The sequence below is a fragment of the Macrobrachium nipponense genome, chromosome 3 (genome assembly GCF_015104395.2).
Source record: "Macrobrachium nipponense isolate FS-2020 chromosome 3, ASM1510439v2, whole genome shotgun sequence".
Lineage (NCBI taxonomy): Eukaryota > Metazoa > Arthropoda > Malacostraca > Decapoda > Palaemonidae > Macrobrachium > Macrobrachium nipponense.
Genome location: NC_087202.1, coordinates 20,825,718 through 20,848,221, shown reverse-complemented (window position 1 = coordinate 20,848,221; position 22,504 = coordinate 20,825,718). Strand labels below are relative to the sequence as shown.

Below are 22,504 nucleotides of genomic sequence, written 5' to 3'. Positions count from 1 at the left end.
CAGAAGTACCTAGCGCTTTCGTGTATTCTTGACACACCTCATCAGGGTACAATATATAAAAGAATGAAAAATAGCTTCGAAATATCAAATAAAATATAAGTCATGTAGTGTTTTTAATATTAGCAACGGACAATATAAACTAGATAACTGGCTTACGAAATGTATTGTTGACAACTTCGTAACTATGTAATTGACTGCTTAGTAGTTCCATTTCCATTTGTTGTTGTCCTTTAAGTGTAATTCTAGGCTGTGGACCATTTGCTTCTTGACTAGGCTGTTTGATTGTTCTGTATTTTACCTTTTTGTTTTTAATGTTTACCTTTGATATTTCGAAGCTATTTTTCATTCTTTTATATATTGTACCCTGATGAGGTGTGTCAAGAATACACGAAAGCGCTAGGTACTTCTGTTTTTTCATACTTTTCCTGCTGGCTTCTTGATAATATATAATATATATATATATATATATTATATACTATGATATATATGTATATATATATATATAATATATATATATATATATATATATATATATATATAAGCCCAATACTTCATGCGTTGCAGGGAGCGAATATAAGTCAGTATCCACGACGGAACTAAACTCCAGCGAAGATCAGAGAACAAAAGAAATTCAATCTTAGCTGATTACAGGTCATCCAGGTGCACTCGGAGGTTAACAGGGAGTTGCAGCAATGACCCCCAAACCATCCTCAACTTAAAATCCCAGACAATAAATAAAAGAAAAAAAAATGATGCCCTTACACCTGCTTGTAAACTGCAGCCTATCATCGTCGTGTCTAGGAAACTTGCATGACTGCTTTCATTAAAGAATAAATTTCATATTGGATTTCTACATCAGAATTATCTATCAACATTTTAAAACCATGTTATTCTACCCTTATTCCCAGCACTGAAGTTTCCCTACTGTTGAAATTGTAAAGGCACATGCAATATTAATTCGGTATGAAAAATAGCTTGCCATTTCATTTACATGTATGTAAGAGGAGCGTGCTATAAATCATTTTAGGAAAAGGGAAAGTCGTTTCATTAATCTGGAACTTTGAGAAGGAGATGCCATCCATTAAAAGATGTGAAGGCACTCTTCTCTCTCTCTCTCTCTCTCTCTCTCTCTCTCTCTCTCTCTCTCTCTCTCTCTCTCTCTCTCTCTAAGTGATCTCAATTTAGGCACTGCAATTGTACGTAGCTTGATCTGGCATATCGTATCCGATGCAAAATCAATTCTGACATTGCTTTCAATCACCAATCCAAATAATGATCTAAGCCATTCGTCGAGAGCCTCTCATAAGGCAAGGCTACTACACCCTCATTGGGGTTGGACCCAAGGACCAGTCTTTTTCGGCGTCATAGGAACACAAACACTTACGTATCACCTCAGCTCGGCTCAGTAGAGTCGACCGTCCCTTGGGAACGACACAGTAACCCAAAAGAAAATATAAACAAAATGGAAGAAAATAAAAAGTCCAAACTAAATGGTCGACTACCAAGGCCGCAGAGTTTCGAATTCCTTCAGACGATTCCGAAGTGTTTGTTTAGACGAGGATATTTATTCTGGCCGAGACCTCGACACTAAGGTTGGCAGGAGACGAGCAGGAGGGCCCTTCCAGGGAGGAAGTCGACACCACAGGGGGCCATTAGCCCGTAAACACCTGCCCTTTCCACAAACTACTACGATTACCCCAGACGCAAAAACTTCACGCTTACCTCTTTCTCCTTATCTCATTTTTTGCTCTTTTTCCTCGTCCACTTTCTTGATCTCCCCGAAAATTAGTTCTGCCAAAAGTTTCACTCTCCAGGGAGTCACTGGTAAAATGATTTGCTAGAATGCATGTGATAACAATACTACTTTATTTCTTTACATGACGACTTACAAAATGCAGAAATAAGATACAATAAAGACGGAATTAAAAGCTGGAGAAACTTAAAACCGATTTGCAAAAAAAAAAAAAAATACTAAGCATAATATATATAAACTTTATTAAGCAAAGCATGCTGTAACTGAATCCTTAAGCAATATGAATTTGAGCATTACTTCAATAATTCACAATCGACGTTATATTTTAAACGAACAACGATGCACAGCAAATGTACATGTAAATGTTCATTGTTAATTGACGTATATGCAATCATCTCTTTGAAAGTAAAAGTGACTCAAGAATATGGTGCTTCGTTAAATGTCCAATTGACAGTATGGAATGTCAAAATAACAGGGACAACAATTAAATGTTAGTCATTATCATAACCATTATAATGTCTAAAATCCATAACAATTGTCGAGATTATATACACCAAACATTTCCATATATTTAAACAAAAGAATCACTTAGAACTTCATTTCTTCAATAATAGAAATCCATCCAAAGAGAATTAAAACATACTCAGACCACAAAGATACTTAGACGAAAGTCGCAAATGACTTCGACCGACGGAACAGGAAGCAGGTGCACAGGTGGCGAGAGAAGTGTGGCGTCAAGAGGATTTGCCAATCAGACTCAAGGGAAGGAAGCAAGACAATTTTAGCCTCCACCTGACTGACCCGCTTCGTTGCGCGGGTGAACTTCGCCCAGCTGATCTATGAGAAGTATGGAAGCGTCTATGAGCCCGGGTTCAGGGGGCCTAGCAATTTTATAAAGTAAGTGTTATCGATAACGATCCAGATAATACGATAGTCATAGGGTTCTGCGGATAAAACCCTTAGTCTTAGCAAAATAACCTTCTGCAGGGATTATTTTTAACTGGAGAATTTGAATTCTAATAAAATTCTGTCAGTTTCTTGACATGGAAATCTAAAATCATTCCCATATTTATGACAGTTACCTTTTATGTAAATACTACTTCTTGCATTCACTACGTGGGCTTAACTTAACAACTGTTGCACTTTCAAATCAGTGCTTTCATAATAATGCATGTTTCTTGGAGGTTAACAGTGGAACTTAATTGACTGCAACTGTCATACACAACGGCTGGAAGAAGCATGTCAGTTTCTACAAGAGAGCGAAACCTAGTAAAAATAAAATTAGGAATATTGAGTTTTAAAATGGAGCTGACCACAACAGGAAAGTCCAAGGACAGGGTAGGAAGTGCCGCTCAAATGACGGTAGACGGTTGAAGATTCGGTACTGTATGAGTTGTGGTGTTTCTGTAAGACCACGGACAAAACCGTCACCACAGCCAGGGCTCTTAGGGCCTAGGGGTCTTCCGTTACCTCCACCACTGCTCTTCTGTAGGCCATAGGCTACTACCTCTTCAGCCCTAAAACCAGGACATTAGCCGACGAATCTCAGGTCTTTGGTGGGCAAGTAAGGAATAACTCTCGCTAACCCTCGACAAGAGTCACGCTAGCTTGATATTGAATACCCACCCGGTGCCTCTCTCTCTCTTGATCGATCGATCGAGCACATAACCAGAAATCTTCCAACGGTTTGGGAACGGAAAGGATACCCAAGAAGTTCCCTTGAGAGAAACCTCAATACAAAAAGCAGCACCATCAGAAGCAGCCGAGTCTGGGCAACAGGTCTCTTAGGGAGGGAGGAAGTTGGGGGAAGGATGGAGGGAGGTGGGTAGGGAAGAGGGAGTTAGTGGTCTGGAGGATGCCCAACCTACAAGGGAAAGGAGAGGGCGGAGGAAACTCATTCTACCACGAAGAGGAGTCTGAATTTCGATATTTTTCAAGGCCGACAGGAGACACAAAGTTAATTGATATCTAATGTTGCTGGTCCGTTTCCCATTCAAATAAAAGAGAAGGAAATGTGTGTAATAGTGAAACAATTCAGGCAGTTTAACATTTTTTACTTATTTTGATGGATTAAAGAATCTTAAGCGTACTACATGCCACATGTTCCTTCAAGACTTAAAGAGACAGGTATTAGCAAATGGTTATCTACTCATTTTAGACATGCAAAATAATTTTAATAAACAAATAATAAAAAAAAAAAGTGGCAATGCCAATAGCTAAATCTTTATTTGCATATCGACAAGAGATGCCTGACCAAACCCACTATCTATACAGACGCCTACCTATATACTTACAGGATAGATAACCAAGAGGTATTATAATCGTGGGAAGCGAGAGAATGAGGAGAAACATTAATCAGGAAAGGTGAGGAAGAGGAGGCCAGCAGGAGAAACTAAGTGGTAAGAAGGAAGTACAACAGAGATTGGTACAAAGTTCCCCGTAAGTGAGTTCGACGAGTCGCGTTTAATTGGGATCAGAGGTGGCACCGAAGCCTGCTGCTCGGAGGAATAACAAAGGAACCACCACCCTCCCAAAAGTTAACCATGATTTGTTTTCACGGAGGTATAAGGGAATGCTAAGGCACTCTTCAACACATATATACATATGTATATATATATGTATGTATATATATATATATATATATATATATATATATATATATATATATATATATATGAATAACTTGATCACACAGGCAATTCTCATTTTTCTTTTTTCCTCCGTGGCATTACTTTATATATATATATATATATATATATAATAGTATATATATATATATATTCTCATTTTTTAATTTTACTCCGTGCATTACCTTTATATATATATATATATATATATATATATATATATATATATATATATATATATATATATATATATATATATATATATATATATATGTAAAGTTTTTGTCGCCTAAACTTCAATAAGCAAAATTTCTGAAATATCATCAAATAAGTTGATAGCTGAAGTATTTTCGCAACCCAACCCGCCACCCATATGTTCTTACGTATGAACATACCTATACATACTACGTATATAGGTAAAGAAGAGATGAATGAAGACAGGGAGGAATATACACCAAATATAACCAGGATACGCAATTTTAACTCTGGGCCAAGTTTTTTCTCATTATTATTGCCTATGTTTACATACACTCCATGGTGCAATGCCTCTCCGAATTTACGTTTCCTAAAAATGTCGACCGTGACCAAAACCCCATATTTTTGGGGGAGCGTTTGCCATGCGTCGTTCTGACGTGACTTTCGACGTCTGAAAGAGCGACTCTGAATATGTGACCTAGTTCTCTCTTTGCTTTGCTATAACAAGTTGGAGAAAAAGGAAAAGGGGTTTCTCATCAGTATGCCTAAAAGAATACAACTAAAGCAAATATAAGGGTGGATAGGTATTTTTATCATTAAAAATCGAAGAATAAACTGACGAAGTTAACTAACTTTTTAAAAAATATGAATAAGTGTTTACGCAATTACGGATATATATATATATATATATATATATATATATATATATATATATATATATATATATATATATATATTATATTCACTTTCCTTCTTGGGTACGTAGACACGACCACACCATACAATGGGGAAAAAACCTTTTACCTTTTTCTTTTAGTTTCGAGTCCTGTAAACGAATTCTGTTGGCCCGTGGGAGTGCTGTCCTCCACTCGAGGGGTCGTGACGGAGACAAACTGCTCTGAATTAACCCCATTTAAACGCACATATTTCACACTTTTCACGCAGTATGACCCTTCATCCGTGCGACGTATCCGTTCCTTTCTGCTGGACCCTTAACATTATACACATAAAAAAAAGTCTCCTTGAATTATAAAGACTGATATCGTGTTTCTCTTCCTTAAAGGCCAAAATGAGTCTTATGCTTTATAAATATTCCTAGTATTAACTTGACCAAGATACTAATTTACGATTAAACCGAGTGAATTAATAAAAAAATTACATTTAGAAAATTGAATTTTCCACGAATCTAAGCCAAAATAAGAACCTCTACTTACACATATTCTACATACATACACACACAGATCTATATATTACTATATATATATATATATATAATACTATATATATATATATATATATACATAATATATATTTATATATATACTATATATATATATATATATATATACATATATATATATATATATATATATCTGTGTGTGTATTTTCAGGCATATATGTCAATCATAAAACACTGAAAACTACAGGATACCTATCATATTACTCAGCACCAACATTACATCTATGAAACACTGCCAGTCATGTCCATTCTTTGCTTTATCTTCCTCAAATTTCCTCTCATCTCCATCTTCCCTCCTCATAATTTTCATTCAAGTGGGTCTGGGTGTTCCTGCTCCCAGGTATTATGAGAAGGACATGTCCAAGCCATCTGCATCTCCCCTTCATCATTATCTCATCTACCTGTGCAACTTCCGCAGTTTCGTGTATTATATCACTTCTAATTCTACCCTGTCCTGGATACAAATGTTACTGAATATATGAAAGATTTAACTTCAACTAAAAAAGAAGTTCCCCTTGCTACAAACACCCCACAAAAATGGAAAATAAATCAATGTAAAAATAATTGAAAGAACACACGAGACGCTGATACAAGACCAGACTTAGATTCTTACACGGTTGAAATATGAATGAGACTGATCCAATATTTTACGACCTCGCTCGTAGCTTTAGAGGCAGCCGGTGAAAGCACAACCTAAAATTAGCTTCATTCATCCTTATCCACATTCTACAGTACCCCACATGGGTTAGGTTAACAACCCTGAACCCCACAATCACTAATCTAAACTGTCTGTCTGTCTGTCTCTCTTCTCTCATAACGGGTTTTTATCTTTCACTGCCTCGGACTAATTTTTAAGACTGGAAGATCGTTTAATTGCTAGGAATTATGAGAATATGGATATATGAGAGAGAGAGAGAGAGAGAGAGAGAGAGAGAGAGAGAGAGAGAGAGAGAGAGAGAGATTGCTCCAAAACTAATTACACGATAAACCTGGATGATGACTAGTGCCGTTTAATCGATGAAACGTGAACAAAGAGCATCGTGACTTACTGTCAAAAAAAGATTGATGAAGGAATGCTGCTATATGCATGTTTTTATCATAACTACTATTGTTGTTATTATTTTTTTATCGCTCCTTTAGTTATTATTATTATTATTATTATTATTAGAAAATCCAGGTCTGTGCATGAACAACGAAGACAGCTTAACCTGAATTTCCCATGTGAGTGAATTAACTCCCCGTGGTCTCCAATTACACAACTTTTGCTTTTACTCCCGATAACCATCGGCGCCGACTCTGCTTGAGCGGCCGATTAAAAAAAAAAAAAAAAAAAAAAAATCTTCGACTAATACAGCAGCGAATGTGGAGAAGAAGCCTACATCAGGAAACGCCTTCCACCCAAGAAAAGATAATATCGGCTGTTAAGTAAAAGGTCTCATAGATGCTGACGGGATGAAATATTTTCTTTTTGCCTTTTTTGTTTTGGCCAGGGACCGTCTCTTTTAACTTTCACACGCATGATGGAACGCCGTCTGTCACTCAAGAAAACAAAAAGTATACACGCACTTCCTGAGTGCCCTGGGCACTTATACATTCTTCACAATGGACGTCTTTTCAGCAAATAAAATCACTATCTAAAACTTGGTATCGTAAGTATATAGTACACAGATTTAAGAGTCCGTTCACTAAGAAGTAACATCGGTGATATCGAGTAAAGGCCTATAAACATTAAAAAAAAAAAAAAATTAGTTCTAATTTCAAAACTTTGGTCACGTAAAACTCTGTATTTAGCAAGTCAGACACGTCCCCTTATTTATAATTTTCTTTATCTCTCTCGTAAGAAAATTACTTAATGTGGAAATAAATACATTATCATTATTATTATTCTCTCTCTCTCTCTCTCTCTCTCTCTCTCTCTCTCTCTCTCTCTCTCTCTCTCTCTCTCTCTCGTATCTTTAAGTAAAAACCTAATACTCACTGTAAACTAAATTGTGGAAATAAAAGCATCATCATTATTACTCTCTCTCTCTCTCTCTCTCTCTCTCTCTCTCTCTCTCTCTCTCTCTCTGTCACCTCAAGGGAAAACTGAAAAAGATGTGCTGTAGCAAAGAAAATAAATTATGCATGTAGTCAGTGGAGAAATTGAAAGGGGTTGGGGCACTTGGTCTTGTGCTTCCCATGGATGTAAACAATAGAGTATTGTTTTTTTTCAACAAAACATTATTATTAGCAAATATTTGCTTAGTTAATGATTGATTAAAAAAACAACTGTACAAAAAAAAAAACAACTACTACTTTGTTCATACATGTGCATGCATATATATATATATATATATATATATATATATATATATTATGATATATATATATATATATATATATATAACTATTGATATATATGAACCGTGCAAGTTACCTAAGTGTCGACTCCATGAAAGATCTGTATAACCGCCACTGCATGATGCAGCACGCCATACACAATAACTTCAAGCACAGACTCGCACGAAGCACCTTCCTCATAATCAGAACTAAAATCCTCAACAGCCAAGTCATAACTCCGCTCCGATTTAATCTTAGTTTTCAGCGGCCTAATTTTACCAGGTAGGCCTAAGCCTCTTGAAGTGGCGTGCTGACTCACGCCGGTTCCAAGGAAGCCTAAGCCTACTGTGTTACATTTCATTGTGGGAAGTGTAGCCAAGATGGTATATACCAAGGTGTTTCTTTATTTTTGAATAAAAATATTTATTTAAGTTCTTTTTCAATAAAAACTGAAATATACAAAGATGGCAAGCACCAACAAATCATTTTTCCTAACAAGCAATTTCCATCCTTATTAAACAACTATTAATATACTATATATATACACATACATATAAGAAATATACGAAAAGTCCTCCGAGAATAGAGACAGACGAAATAAGGTCAGAGACATCTGAAGTGAAGGACATTAGAAGATTTCCGCCAGTCTCTTTAGATCTCTAAATCCGATAACATTCCTTTCCATTCCAATAAAGTCACAGACTTTCACCCACGCTATAACAATATATACACCCACAACGGATACACTTCGCTAAACGGTGTAAAATTCTTGGTATGTTCTGTTTCCAGACAATAGGGCAATTCATCAAACAGAGCTTCAAGTCTGGGGACTGACTTTCCCGTCGTTCCTTCAAGCAAAGAATCTCTCATTCTTTCCCTGATGAGGTGTAAACAGAAGATGGGTCCGTTAAGATACGATCTCAGAAGAGCTACTACGCCTAACTAAGTTACTTGTCGCTTAAATCATCATCTGGCAGCTCGTCGAACTATAGAAACACGGTAAGATTTTCCACATTCCGAGGAGATGAATTGATAGCTACTAAGCTGTTACATCTCACAGAGAACTGAAAAGTCTTTCTGACTTCTAGCTGGCCATAAAATTAATTCATCGATTCGACTAGCACCGTGTCATACACAAATACAACAGATGTCAATGAAAATAATATTAAAGTAAATTTGAAGCTCAGTTATTCTAATATAAGAAATTGCAAACTGAAAACACAGGGTAAAACAAAAAGATTTAAGCTACCTTTGAATTGTTTCAGCTGTTAATAATTTCAAGGCCAACATCGGCCTTGAATACTCTAATTATACAAAGACGATCCCAAACCAAGTCAGCGTTTCACAGAGATACATATACTCGGGATACTTAAACAAAACGCAGTCCATAACAGCTCGAGCATGAAAAGATTGGTACTGAGTTATTTTTAGCCATCAGCTGTCAGTTCCATGGCTGAAAGTGACATAGAAGGTCGTCCTTTTAATCTCGATTCCAAAACATCCTTTCCCGTAAACGCATTCAAAACACTTGATCTCCCCCAAGGGCAGTCGCTGTCGAATGCTAATGACGGTGTCTACATATATGGTAAATGGGTATTCATTCACCTTCGGGTAAGGTTAACGGCTGTTTACTGCCACGTGATTCAATGTCATGCCATTTCACATCTCCCACTAGGCATTTCAGTGTCAAGGACTATCAAACCTTTTCATGTACCTTATAGACTTTATACGTACTTTTTATTTAAAGTTCTAAACGACATAAGAAAACACAATACCTAAACAGCTTAGGTCAAGAGAGGCATGCTTGATTTTTGGGAAATACACCCATACCACCTCTCCTTTTCCAGTTAAAATAATCATACACTAGCCATTAAGGTTGTGAGCTGAACACGCTTCTGTTACTTGGCTACGAGAGAGAGAGAGAGAGAAAGAGAGAGAGAGAGAGAGAGAGAGAGAGAGAGAGAGATTACATATTCACCTAAACTAGGTGCGGACGGCATGTGGCTATAGGAGGTTCCTTCCTGATAATTACTTACCACGAATGAAGCAGTTTCTGATCACTGACATCAAGTGAGACTCAATAAGAGTATCTCAACTTTATTCGTTGAATATTAATTCAAATTTAGACATTTCATCGGACATCAGCAGCATTTACAAAATAAGGTGAAAATTACTGTGCATCAATTTAAATCCATACGTAAATAATAATAATAATAATAATAATAATAATAATAATAATAATAATAATAATTGGAAACTCTCGACCCTCATCGTTAATTAACCTTATTAACCTTCAGCTTCTTTCCTAACTGTTCTTATCGGCACATATGTTACTTCCTTTTCAAGAGAAATCTTTTTCTTTCATCAGAACATCCGGCGTCGGACAAACAGCTGGGTTGCATTTTAGCCATGGGGTTTATTTTACCTTAAAAAAAAGATGCGTTATATATATATATATATATATATATATATATATATATATATATATATATATATATATATATATATATATATATAAAAATACCTATCTTAAAAATTACAGTAGATGCACGTGACTTCATCAAATAAGCGAATACCACAGGAAAATTATAGAAATCCTTAGTAAAGACAAAAGCGCTGGGTTTCTGACTATCATTTTCCCGTGGTATTCGCTATATATATATATATATATATATATATATATATATATATATATATATATATATATATATATATATAATAGTAAAAGGGTGATTCGTGCACATTGGGTTGTTCATTTAAGGATAAGATGACATTTCCCTCTATTTTACCTTCACCTTGGAGTTAAAACAGATAGTATTACGTCCTCATCTTCCATAGATTAGCAGCCAATACTGACGATTCATTGCCCATTCATGGCTTTGACACTTGATCACATGTTTCCAACAACAGACAATTTATACACCTATCTGCAGCTCCCCCGTATCCTTTCGGACAACAGCAACTGCAGGGTTCGTGTCATGAGTATATAATAATGCACCAATTACGGCCATGTGCATGAAAATATATCATTAGGACCGCATCGATATCGTGCACAACTCACCCAAACCCATCCACAGGAAGACAACTTTGCAACCGACCAGCAACCACCAGCCTTCACCCCTTCACGAAAGGGAGCCTGCCCTCCTGTTGTGGACAGCTGTTGTGGGAGGGGCAGACTCCCTTCGTTTTAAGGGTCACGGCAAGGGCATCAGGGACAGAAAGGACCTGAGAAACAAGGACGGGTCATAACACCAACAAAGAGAGATGATAAGCAACAAAGTTTATGAGTCTCCCGCTGTCTTCCTCTTCCTTCCGTTTCCTGACAGGATTTTGCGGCTGCAACGAGACTGTCTCGTTTTGAGGCCACGTTAACAATTTCACGAAGAGTTTTACAAGTTGTCCAACACCTCCACAGAGAATATATGAACGATTTCATCTCATCCAGGTGGGATACGGAGCACCGTCATTTTTAACACGATGAGTATTGATCACTGGATTTTTCTCTCGTTCTTTCCCACGCCGCTGTGACCCAAAACATTCAGGTAACAATCGGATACCTGATTCAATACTCAGGTCATTTAACTGTGAGCTGAACGCCTCCATCACTTGCACTAGAGAGAGTGAGAGTTTAATAATGAGCTTGAGAGGAGTGATGCCAAGAGTCATTCTCAAGGTACTTCCTGCAGTTCCGACTTCCCATACAGCACCAGCCTGGCATTGGGCAATCCACTTCATACAGCTTGACGAGAGAGAGAGAGAGAGAGAGAGAGAGAGAGAGAGAGAGAGAGAGAGAGAGAGAGAGAGAGAGAGAGAGAGAGAGATGTAGTGATGTAATTGAGCGCTGGGTTCATTATCACACCAGAGTACTCAATTGCTTATACATAAAATGTCACTTTTACTAACTAACGATGGTGATGAAAAGCTTTACTTTACAATACAACTTCTTTTTGTTCATATGTGCCTTTTGATTACCATATATCGTAAATTCTATAGACAGAACAAACAAACGCGCATAAATACACAGTCACACATATACTAAACTAATGATTTGCTATCACACAAGTGTTTAAAAATTCCTTTAAGGAAAACCAGTGGAAACTCACTTCGTTAAATCAAGAAGCACCACCATGGTATGGATTAAATCAACCTACATATAAGAGAAATCAAGCTCCATGAAAATGTGTACAGTTTACAGTAATTATTCTAACACCGACTTTCGGTGTCACTTATTACGAAATCATTTGTCAGGCACAACACCAGGTGACGCTACGAAAGAGTCATTAACTTCAAGCAACTTTACGTATTTTTAGATACTGCACGGACATATAAATTGAGAGCACAAACGTCAAGCAATTGTCTCAAAATATCTCATAAGTTTTTGACACTAGACAATGTACAATAATGCGCACAAGGTGTGACGATGACCCCGTGAACGCGCCTTATTATTACAGGCATGCTAGACGATTCTACTTACTCGTATACCTGGTCTCGGCCGGTACACACAAACAGAGAGAGAGAGAGAGAGAGAGAGAGAGAGAGGAGAGAGAGAGAGAGAGAGAGGCATTTGATAGCTATTCACTTTTCGAGATGATTAAAATATTTTTTTCCTCACTAGATGAATGGTAAAGGTCGAATCATGTGCCAAATCCCTGCTGAAAAGAAGTCTTTCTCTCTCTCTCTCTCTCTCTCTCTCTCTCTCTCTCTCTCTCTCTCTCTCTCTCTCTCTCTCTCTCATTTGTATATATATGTGTGTATTTCTGCATGTGTGTGTGTGCGCGCGCACATGAAGTTGCACTAACTAGTAAATATTCCAGATAATGCGCTATTACAATCTGGATCAACAGGTAAAACCAGTTCCTCTTGACATGAAATCCTCTGATAATTTACGTATGTAGAGCAGATATTATATATATATATATATATATATATATATATATATATATATATATATATATATATATATAACAGTACCGAAATCCGTTATAAATACGGCTTAAATCTGAATAATCATAAGGGATACAGCATCAACGTAACGCAAATGACAATGGTAAATATCACATCAAGCAATTCCAGCGAATGAATATAAAAAAAATACAACTCTTCCAGATATGACAAATGTTGCATCTAATAGATAAAATATAGACATCATCGCATTGCATTTTACGAGTAACAAGATCTAATTTCCCATTGAATGTATCACTTGAGTATTTGTAACATTAAACACAAAAGAAGAAGATTAAGAAGAGAGGAGGAGGAGGAGGAGGATGAGGAGGAAGAAGTGGAGGAGGAGGAGGAATGACTCAAACCCCACGAAGCGTTAGCTTAAGTTGCAAACATTAGCACACACAAATATTGCGGAAGACAATGGGAGGCCATACCATTCATCATAGTACCTGACAGAGTCGGTCCCGATACTGACAACCAAATCTGCAGCTTTGCACACAAAAGAGATACCCTGAGAACCGGTACCAGTCATCAGCGTTGAAGAATCTATATCAACTGCCCCATGGGAAATAGTCTCATGCCATTATGACTGTCTTTATATTTGCTTCAAGGGTATCAAGATGTAATGCACCTTACGGAAAGTAATACGACGAAATTCATAACAACAGGGATTTGAAAGAAGTCGTTAATAAATTTTGGGAAATGGAGAAACAATGACGATATACATAATACTCTGGTATATTTTATCCATGCTTAATATACGCACTATATTATGTGCATGCATGACAGACTATATTATATTTATACGTAATACACTACATCATGTCCACATATAACATACTATATCATATCCATACATAACACACTATAGCATATCCATTCACAATAGACCACACTATATTCCTATATAATACACTATATCATGTCCATACATAATACAGATCTTGTCCATGCACAATACACTATATCATACTTATATTATTAAACGCTGTGCTACATCTATACATAATATACTCTATTCTGTGTACCGAAAAGGAACACAGAATGTCAAAGATACGTCATCGGTACCATGCAGGTATACATACGACAATTACTTGAGGAACTTAGATGAAACAAAAGGGGGATAGTGCGCGGGTGGTACAAAGCCTCAAAAGACGCAAGACCCCATTCCCAAACCATCCACCCTTAACGCCCTCCGGAAAGACCACTTCCTCTTTTGCCCGCATATATATATATATATATATATATATATATATATTTATATAATATATATCTATATATATATATACATATATTATATAAACTATAAAACTCGTTATGAAAGAGTGGGTCCAGAATGTGGAAATCTCATTTACATATATTTATTGATTGGAACAAATTTCTCAAGCTCAGTCATAAGTTATTAATATATATATATATATATATATATATATATATATATATATATATATATAGTATATATATACATACACATTTTTACATAAACCTCCTATATATATATATATATATATATATATATATATATATATATATATATATATATATATATATATATAGGGTAAAAGGATGAGCTTCTACAACTGGTCCACAAAATTAGAGTGCGCGGAAGTCCATCTACGTGCCTGATACTGTGCCTGCACAAACAAGTACGGCACAAACCACAACCACAAAATACAGGATACTCCCTACCTATTATGGCGCAGTTTTTTTCACGTACCAACAAACCTACTCGAAACTGATCATCATCCCTGAAACAGTAAGTCATTTTCTGAGAGAGAGAGAGAGAGAGAGAGAGAGAGAGAGAGAGAGAGAGAGAGAGAGAGAGATTAAAAACGACGCCTTCTTCTTCATTAGTTCATAGCTCGTAGAACAATAGCACCAGACAAGGGTCAACTGAAAACTTCCCGAAACAAAAGCTACACTAATTGTTTGCGTTGTGTAATATCCGAAAGGGAATGAGTCGTCCAACAGGCAAAAGAGGGGGGGGGGGGGGGGGGGTGGGGAGGGGGGGGGGGGGGGGGAGGAGGGGAAAAGGGAGGGAGGGGGGGGGGGAGGGAGGGGGGGGGCGGGTTTAGTAGCAGCTGTGCATGTGTTTCCGAGGCTGAATGGAAACCAAAGGGGCACAGTATCGTAAATGGGTATGGGTAGGCCAACGATCAATTATATGCAAGAGAAAGATACCTCTCTATGATGTCACTAAAGGAAGACAGTGACAATGAGAAGGTGGAGGGGGAGGAGGACTTTATAGAGGGGGTGAGGGGGTGGGTATTGGAGGGGGTAGAGTTGCGCTGAGGGCACACCACACCCCGTCATCAATCGAAACTCGTCACAATCGACATGCATCTGACTAAAAGCTTCACAGCTGCTGCCCTGCTGCTGCCCACTTACCCACACAGCACTTATCCTAAAAGCATACTCCTCAGGATGGTGGAGAGAGAGAGAGAGAGAGAGAGAGAGAGAGAGAGTTTCTGGGAGGCAAGGGGGGTTTTTGTTAATCCTCTCAAAGCCAGTCAGCAAACATTTTAATTTCAAAACCTGAAACGCCTCGTCCTAATATCAAAGTCAAACACCCCGAAATGAATTAATGGCCAAAAGGGTTAGCCAGCATCCAGTGTTTTAGCCCGATGCCCGGGGGCAAGGGCACTGTTTTCACACGCGTGCGATCATAAAGAGGTGGACTTGGAAGGCTGAAGGCATAATAACGAGCCGTATTGATTGCAAAAAACAGATGAAAGAGGGTATCGATTACAAGGGGGTGGAACGAACACGTGGCACGATTGACAACGAGAGCGGAGGTTCAAAACAAAACGGTAAAAACAATGGACTTCGTAAAAAGGAAGAACAAAAACTGCATTTACTTCATCGATCCTATGAGCTCTTGGATAGAGAATGCCCCACCACCTGGAACTCATGCAACTGCCTAGAGTATCGGATAAAGGAATATAATTTCCCTTTCTATGTGCAACAGTAATTTTAGAATAGTAATAAAGTCCAACAAAAATATTATCCTATGAAATAAAATGCAAATTCATTAATTATGTTGGTGAAAAATTTCTCTTTTTTTTTGCAGTGAATCAACCTTAACAATACGAGAATCATGCCGATACCTTCAAGGTCAACACGTTACAAGCTACCTGGATTAAACAAACAGATAAACACAAGGAGGACTTCCTTCCGGTTCCCTAGGAAATTTCTCTTCCTCTGTTCTCCCGAGTACCTCGAAAGCATACCACCGCTGCTTTCGCAACCTTTCCTCCCGATTCCGGTCTTCAAATTGCCACAGTATTTCTCTTGTATGTCGTCAAAGTATGATTCAGCAACTTCGAAAAATTGTGATAGACGGACGAAGGTGCTGGAAACTGCATCATTTTGTTGTGTACTTCTGCAGACGAATTGCCGCCAGTCCAAAGATGACCTTTTCTTTTTAAGCATACCGCTCGTCTGTAGGTATCTCTGAGAGCTTGCTCCAAGAACTCCCATACAAGATGCTTATCAGGTACCAGACACAGCAATATATATATATATATATATATATATATATATATATATATATATATATATATATATATATATACACGTATATATGTGACTGACAATTTTGAGGTAGCATTTAGGGATGAGGTTAATAGCCAAAGGCCACTAACTACTTCTCTACTTTAACTAACCAAGATGAAAGTCTCCACTTCTTAATTGAACGTTCCAAAAAAGAAAATGCGTACAGATTATTTATATATATATATATATATATATATATATATATATATATATATATATATATATATATATGTGTGTGTGTGTGTGTGTGTGTGTGTACACACACACATTTACTTATGTTAAACAGTACTTTCATGGAAACAAGCAATAATGACACAGGGATAACCATGCCAAGTTTGTTGACAGCAAATCCTTACAGACAAACATATATCCTAAAAAGAATTACTGCATTTGTAGGATATCACCTTACTAGTAGAATATATGGGATCATGATGGACGAGACACTAGGACGTCTTTTTCGGGACGTTTATCATATTTCGCACATTTATAGTGTGAACATCACCATCAGTGTCAATAACTTTGGTAACGACGATAAATCTTCCCAATGGGCACATGATTTGCCATTCAGAAAAACAGAAAACGAATTACGAAACCCGCCATTGGTCTTGCGATGATAAAGCAAAGCGATCAATGAAAATCTACATAAGAATTCTCCTCTGACGATCTACCATGATCATAACGACAGCTACTTCAACCCACAGTTCATGCATCAGTGAAATTTACAGAATGTGGTAAGGCTACAAGATTACTGTATATTTTTTCGATGTACGAGGAAAAAGTACCATTAAGGGAATGGGTCCGTCGCCAAAACAAATTATTCTTCGGCGCCCAAGGGGAATTATAAATGTCATGGGTGTGGCTTACTCGGCGCCACAACAACGGAGGTGGGGAAGGGTAACACAAGTCCCCTTCTGAGGGGTTGCGAAGTAAAAGATACAGCCGCCCTCTAATCAATATTGGCTACAAGAGACGACATCGTAACTTACAGCGATGTTAGACACTGGTTCTGGGCAATGGATGTCACAGCGAGAGATCACTTTGACTGCAAAAGCCCTCCCCCCGGGGCTCAGATGACTGATTAATTGGTCAATTTCGGCAGGGAAGATATATGCATGGTAATGCAAACACCCTAACTGATCATTCAGTGCGGCCTTAACGACTCCAAAAATTTATTATTAAATTCAACTCTTTCGAAGTTTGTGGCTCGGGTCACGCAAACAGGACAGAACTGAGAACCACGAATGATTCCTTGCCTATATAGTACAGCATTTCGAATCATCAAACAATGCATGTGGCCTCAGTATGAAACGGGGGCATTAGGGAGGGGGAAGGGGTGTCCTGGCGCCACCCACATACAGAAACCTACTAAATCCGCAATAAATCTCCACCAAACGTCACAATTTCCAAAAATCCTCCCAGAATAGAGCAGAAGGGTGGATTACTGTGAATCATAACGAGGATAAGTCGAACTACACGGGCAGGGGATCCGGATTTCGTCACGTGCCACATATTGTTATCTAAGACTATCCTCCCCCCCAACAACAACCCCGTACTTCCCTTTTTCCCAGATGCCCCTCCCCCTCCCCCCACTCACAAATGTCTATAGGGATCAACGGCACGTGAAAAACCGCAGTTTCAATTAGACACATCTGGTGGCTAAGGTCCCATTCAGTTCCCATTCATTCATGGAAACTAGGTGGGTACAAGAGGGGTGTGGTCCCCCTCTTCCGTATGTCACAACACAAAACTTTTCCTCGGTAAATATAAATAATAGGAATACATTGAAGGCAAAAATCAATACAGCCAAAACCACGATTTACAAATCAAGAGTCGTTTGCTTTTTCCTCTTACACTTTTGTAATATCATGTTATTAAGTACTATCATTTACTATTCACTGAAGATAGAGATTACAAATACGTTACAGTCATTACGTATGTTAGTATAATAACTATAATAAAGAGTTCAATAAATGGAAAAACGCGCTACCGAAGAACTACTGAACCTAAAGCCATAATACAATTACAAGTTGCGGGTCAGATGACATCGTCTGGAGATAAAAATCACTTGAATTTCAAAGGAGGAAGAAGTGCTGTCCACGATGCTTTTCTAGTATGTATTCGTGATGTGTGTAAAGTACATACATTCCGGTTCCATTACACGTTCAGTGACTTTATTTTTTGTTTTCTAACTTTGACATGCGATGGATCTGAGACCAAAATGTCTACTGAAATGCTATCTACAAAGGTCAATCCTTTTTTTTTTTATATTTTCATGTTACTAAAGAAAATGCATTTTCCTCATCTCGGTTCGACTCGATACATACGCATATCTACATCAGGGCTCTTATACCCCTCAATACTTTATCAAACTTCTAATCTTCAAAGGTAATTTCTTTACGAACCATATGTATATATATATATATATATACGTATATATATTCTATATATATATCTTAATATATATATTATGTATATATATGTGTATATATATAGTATATATATCTATATATATATAATACGTATATATATATATTTATAGTATATAATATATATAATATATATATATATAATTATATATATATTTATATATACATGCATTCATTTATATAATGATATTCGTAACTACAATGGTTAAGAAACTTGTAACGTGTGAATAAAACAGGGAAAATACTACACGCATACACACACATTATATATATATATATATATATATATATATATATATATATATATATATATATATATCGAACTACATATGTCCTTTAATATCTAATTCGCTCTACCTCGGAATTAATATATTTTCATATATGCTTAACCGAGGGGGAATTTATTAAGCGATAATAGAATTGGTGGTTTAAGGCTTCACTGCCAGTCCTGGGATTGGGAAGTCGCTGGTTCGCGCCTGTCGATGGCCAATTGTATTATCGCTTAATAATTTCCCCCTCGGTTAAGCATATATGAAAATATATTAATCCGAGGTAGAGCGAATTAGATATTAAAGGACATATGTAGTTCGATATATGCATTATAAAATCACGGGGTAAGTGATAGACATATATATATATATATATTATCTATATCTATAGATATATATATATATATATATATATATATATATATATAATATATATATATATTATATATATATAAATATATATATATATATAAAATATAATATATATATATATAGATACTATACTAACATATGATATATGTATATATATATATATATATATATATATATATATATATATATATATATGCCTACACTACGGAAAAGAGCATCGCAAGCCAAAGTACGTACATTTCCCCCAGAAGAAAAAAAACGAAAAAAAAAAAAAATCCGTGCAAGACTGATTCGACTCGAATAAAAGGATTATTCATTGCCGTGTCCGTCATGCCGATGGAGAAGGAATAAATCTGATGCTCACGCAGCTCAACGTGTGAAGAGGTTCCGAAAAATATGGTTTTTCAGAGGGAGGGAAGAGGAAGGTCTCGCCAGACACACCCACCCCAATTCCCCCCTTCGGGACAAGGTGGGTAGATGGGTAACATTACCCGACAGCTGGCATGTTTACATTCCGAAAAAGCAAAATGGACGATATGAGAGAGAGAGAGAGAGAGAGAGAGAGAGAGAGAGAGAGAGAGAATTTGGGTTGAGATCTAGACGTCTAATCGAAACTCCATCCTTTGTAGTTTTCCGATGTCAACATGCCCCAATTAGTAAAGGGAAGCAATAAGATAAATAATCCCAGCCAGATGAAAGCGATAATGTCACTGGAAAGAGGAATAAACGCCCCCCCGTATACCCCCGGGTGGGGAAATACGAGGGGTGAAGGCAGCTTCCTGGCCGAGCGAGGGTGAGGAAGTTGTAGGCTTATTTCCTGATCGAGGGCTAAATAGATTCGGATGTTCGTGCCTAAATGCACTCAAAGGGCGAAGAAGGGTTGGAGAGCGGAAGGTTTACACTTACCATAATGGAGAGAGAGAGAGAATCTTCTTGAAAAAAACAGGGCTGCTGCTGCCGTGACGACATATTTCATCAGCGTTAAACCAGCGCCTTCTGTCTTGTCCATATTTTTTTCTCCTCTCTCCTTCGAAGGGAAATTTTCCTACAGCCATTCATTTCGCTATTTACTGGCAAATGGGGACCTGAATGGGACAGGATGGGGCAGGAGGGGAGCACGTAATCTCCGTGCACATAATGGTGATGACCAGGCAGACAGGGGGCGTCATCACCACAGCACGGCTATGTAGTCGAAGGAGCACGTGTTCGAGCCTTTTTGAAGGATCCCTAACCCCTACCAAAATTTTGGAGGGTAGAGAATATGAGACGTCCGGCCCCTAATAATACTGCGACCATAATGGATTCCCCCGTCAATGCTTTCTTTCCTACTTCCACACACCTCGAGGCAATCATCATGACAGACAGGTCTCATTTATCTTAAAAGTCACAAACTATGATCATCATTTTGGGTATATTCCTCATCACATTTGCATGGCATGAACTCTAGCGACATCTACTAGGGCCTCGTAATCTATGAGAGAAGGTGGAATACCCGACCTTCAACCGGAAAATAATGGCTTAACTCCTTAAATGTCTTTTCACTTATTTTTCTTTTAAGAATTGTATAATAACATAGGATATATTTCGAAATACTTACTCAAAATCTCTACAATTGATAGAACATAAAATTCATACATGTCATGGATATCCTCAATATAACTCGACAATCATATACAATAATTGATAGTTCGCCAATAAACGTTACCAACTATAAATAATATGTAAAAAAAATCACTAAAATTAAATCAATTATATCCATACTAAAAGGACGAGCATTAAGATTAAAAAAGAAAAAAAATAACACTCACACATCAAGGAGAACAGCAGCTTCCGAACAAGACAAAAATGACTTTCAATCGTAATCATATTATCTCTGAAAGATTCTGGACGTTAACTTTTCATCCCTACATGGCATAACATTCTGGAACACCTTACTGAGAGTTACTAGATTTCAAAATGAACTCATCAAACTCCAACATTCCAGTTCAGTCCTAACATAGCAACTGAAGCACGAAAACATAAATCCACTTTCCAGTATTAGGGGCAGTCAGACAAGTAAGTGTTTATATATACGTCCAATCCAGCTGCCCAAGAAGAGAAAGAGGACAAAGTTAGGGCAAGAATTTTCGCATAAATCTTGAGTGTCCACCTTTTACGGGCATCACTCATAAAAAAAGAAAAACACGAAATGTTTTTACGGCCAGTAATTCAAACTACACATGGTCGCCCAGGTTAATGGCTTTTCGTTTCTTTCCGGAGGGAATTTTTCCATATGAAGATTCGGAGAGGGAGTCTATCAATGACGACGGTGTGAACCCCAGACGGGACCAAAGAAACTTAGTAAATTACCTGTTAAAATTATATAATCAGGAATAACGCCAACAAATGACAAAAATGAAAGTGTATAAGGTGCTAGTTGACGTTAATCTATCTATCTATCAATCTACGTAAGTTTGTATAAACTGTCCTATACCCATGACTTAAAAACATCCAATTACTTATGCAATATATATACTATATAACTGGTATTATATTGCATAAGCAATTGGATGTTTTTAAGTCATGAGTACAGGACACACACACACACACACACACACACACACACACACACACACACATATATATATATATATATATATATATATGATATATATATATATATATGTGTGTGTGTGTGTGTGTGTGTGTGTGTGTGTGTGTTTAGAATCTAGGTCACATTTTACCAGGTACAGATGTAATCTTTATTAACTTTAATGGCCACTTAACTTCTCGATTTCTTTACATTTTGAAAACGCTTGCCAAAA

The 22,504-nt window shown here is 37.2% G+C and overlaps 1 protein-coding gene across 3 annotated transcripts in view; it reads right to left on the bottom strand.

The window, feature by feature from the left end:
• Positions 1-22,504, bottom strand: part of LOC135221652 (puratrophin-1-like) — a 543,050-nt gene that overhangs the window by 54,871 nt on the left and 465,675 nt on the right. The window lies entirely within an intron of this gene.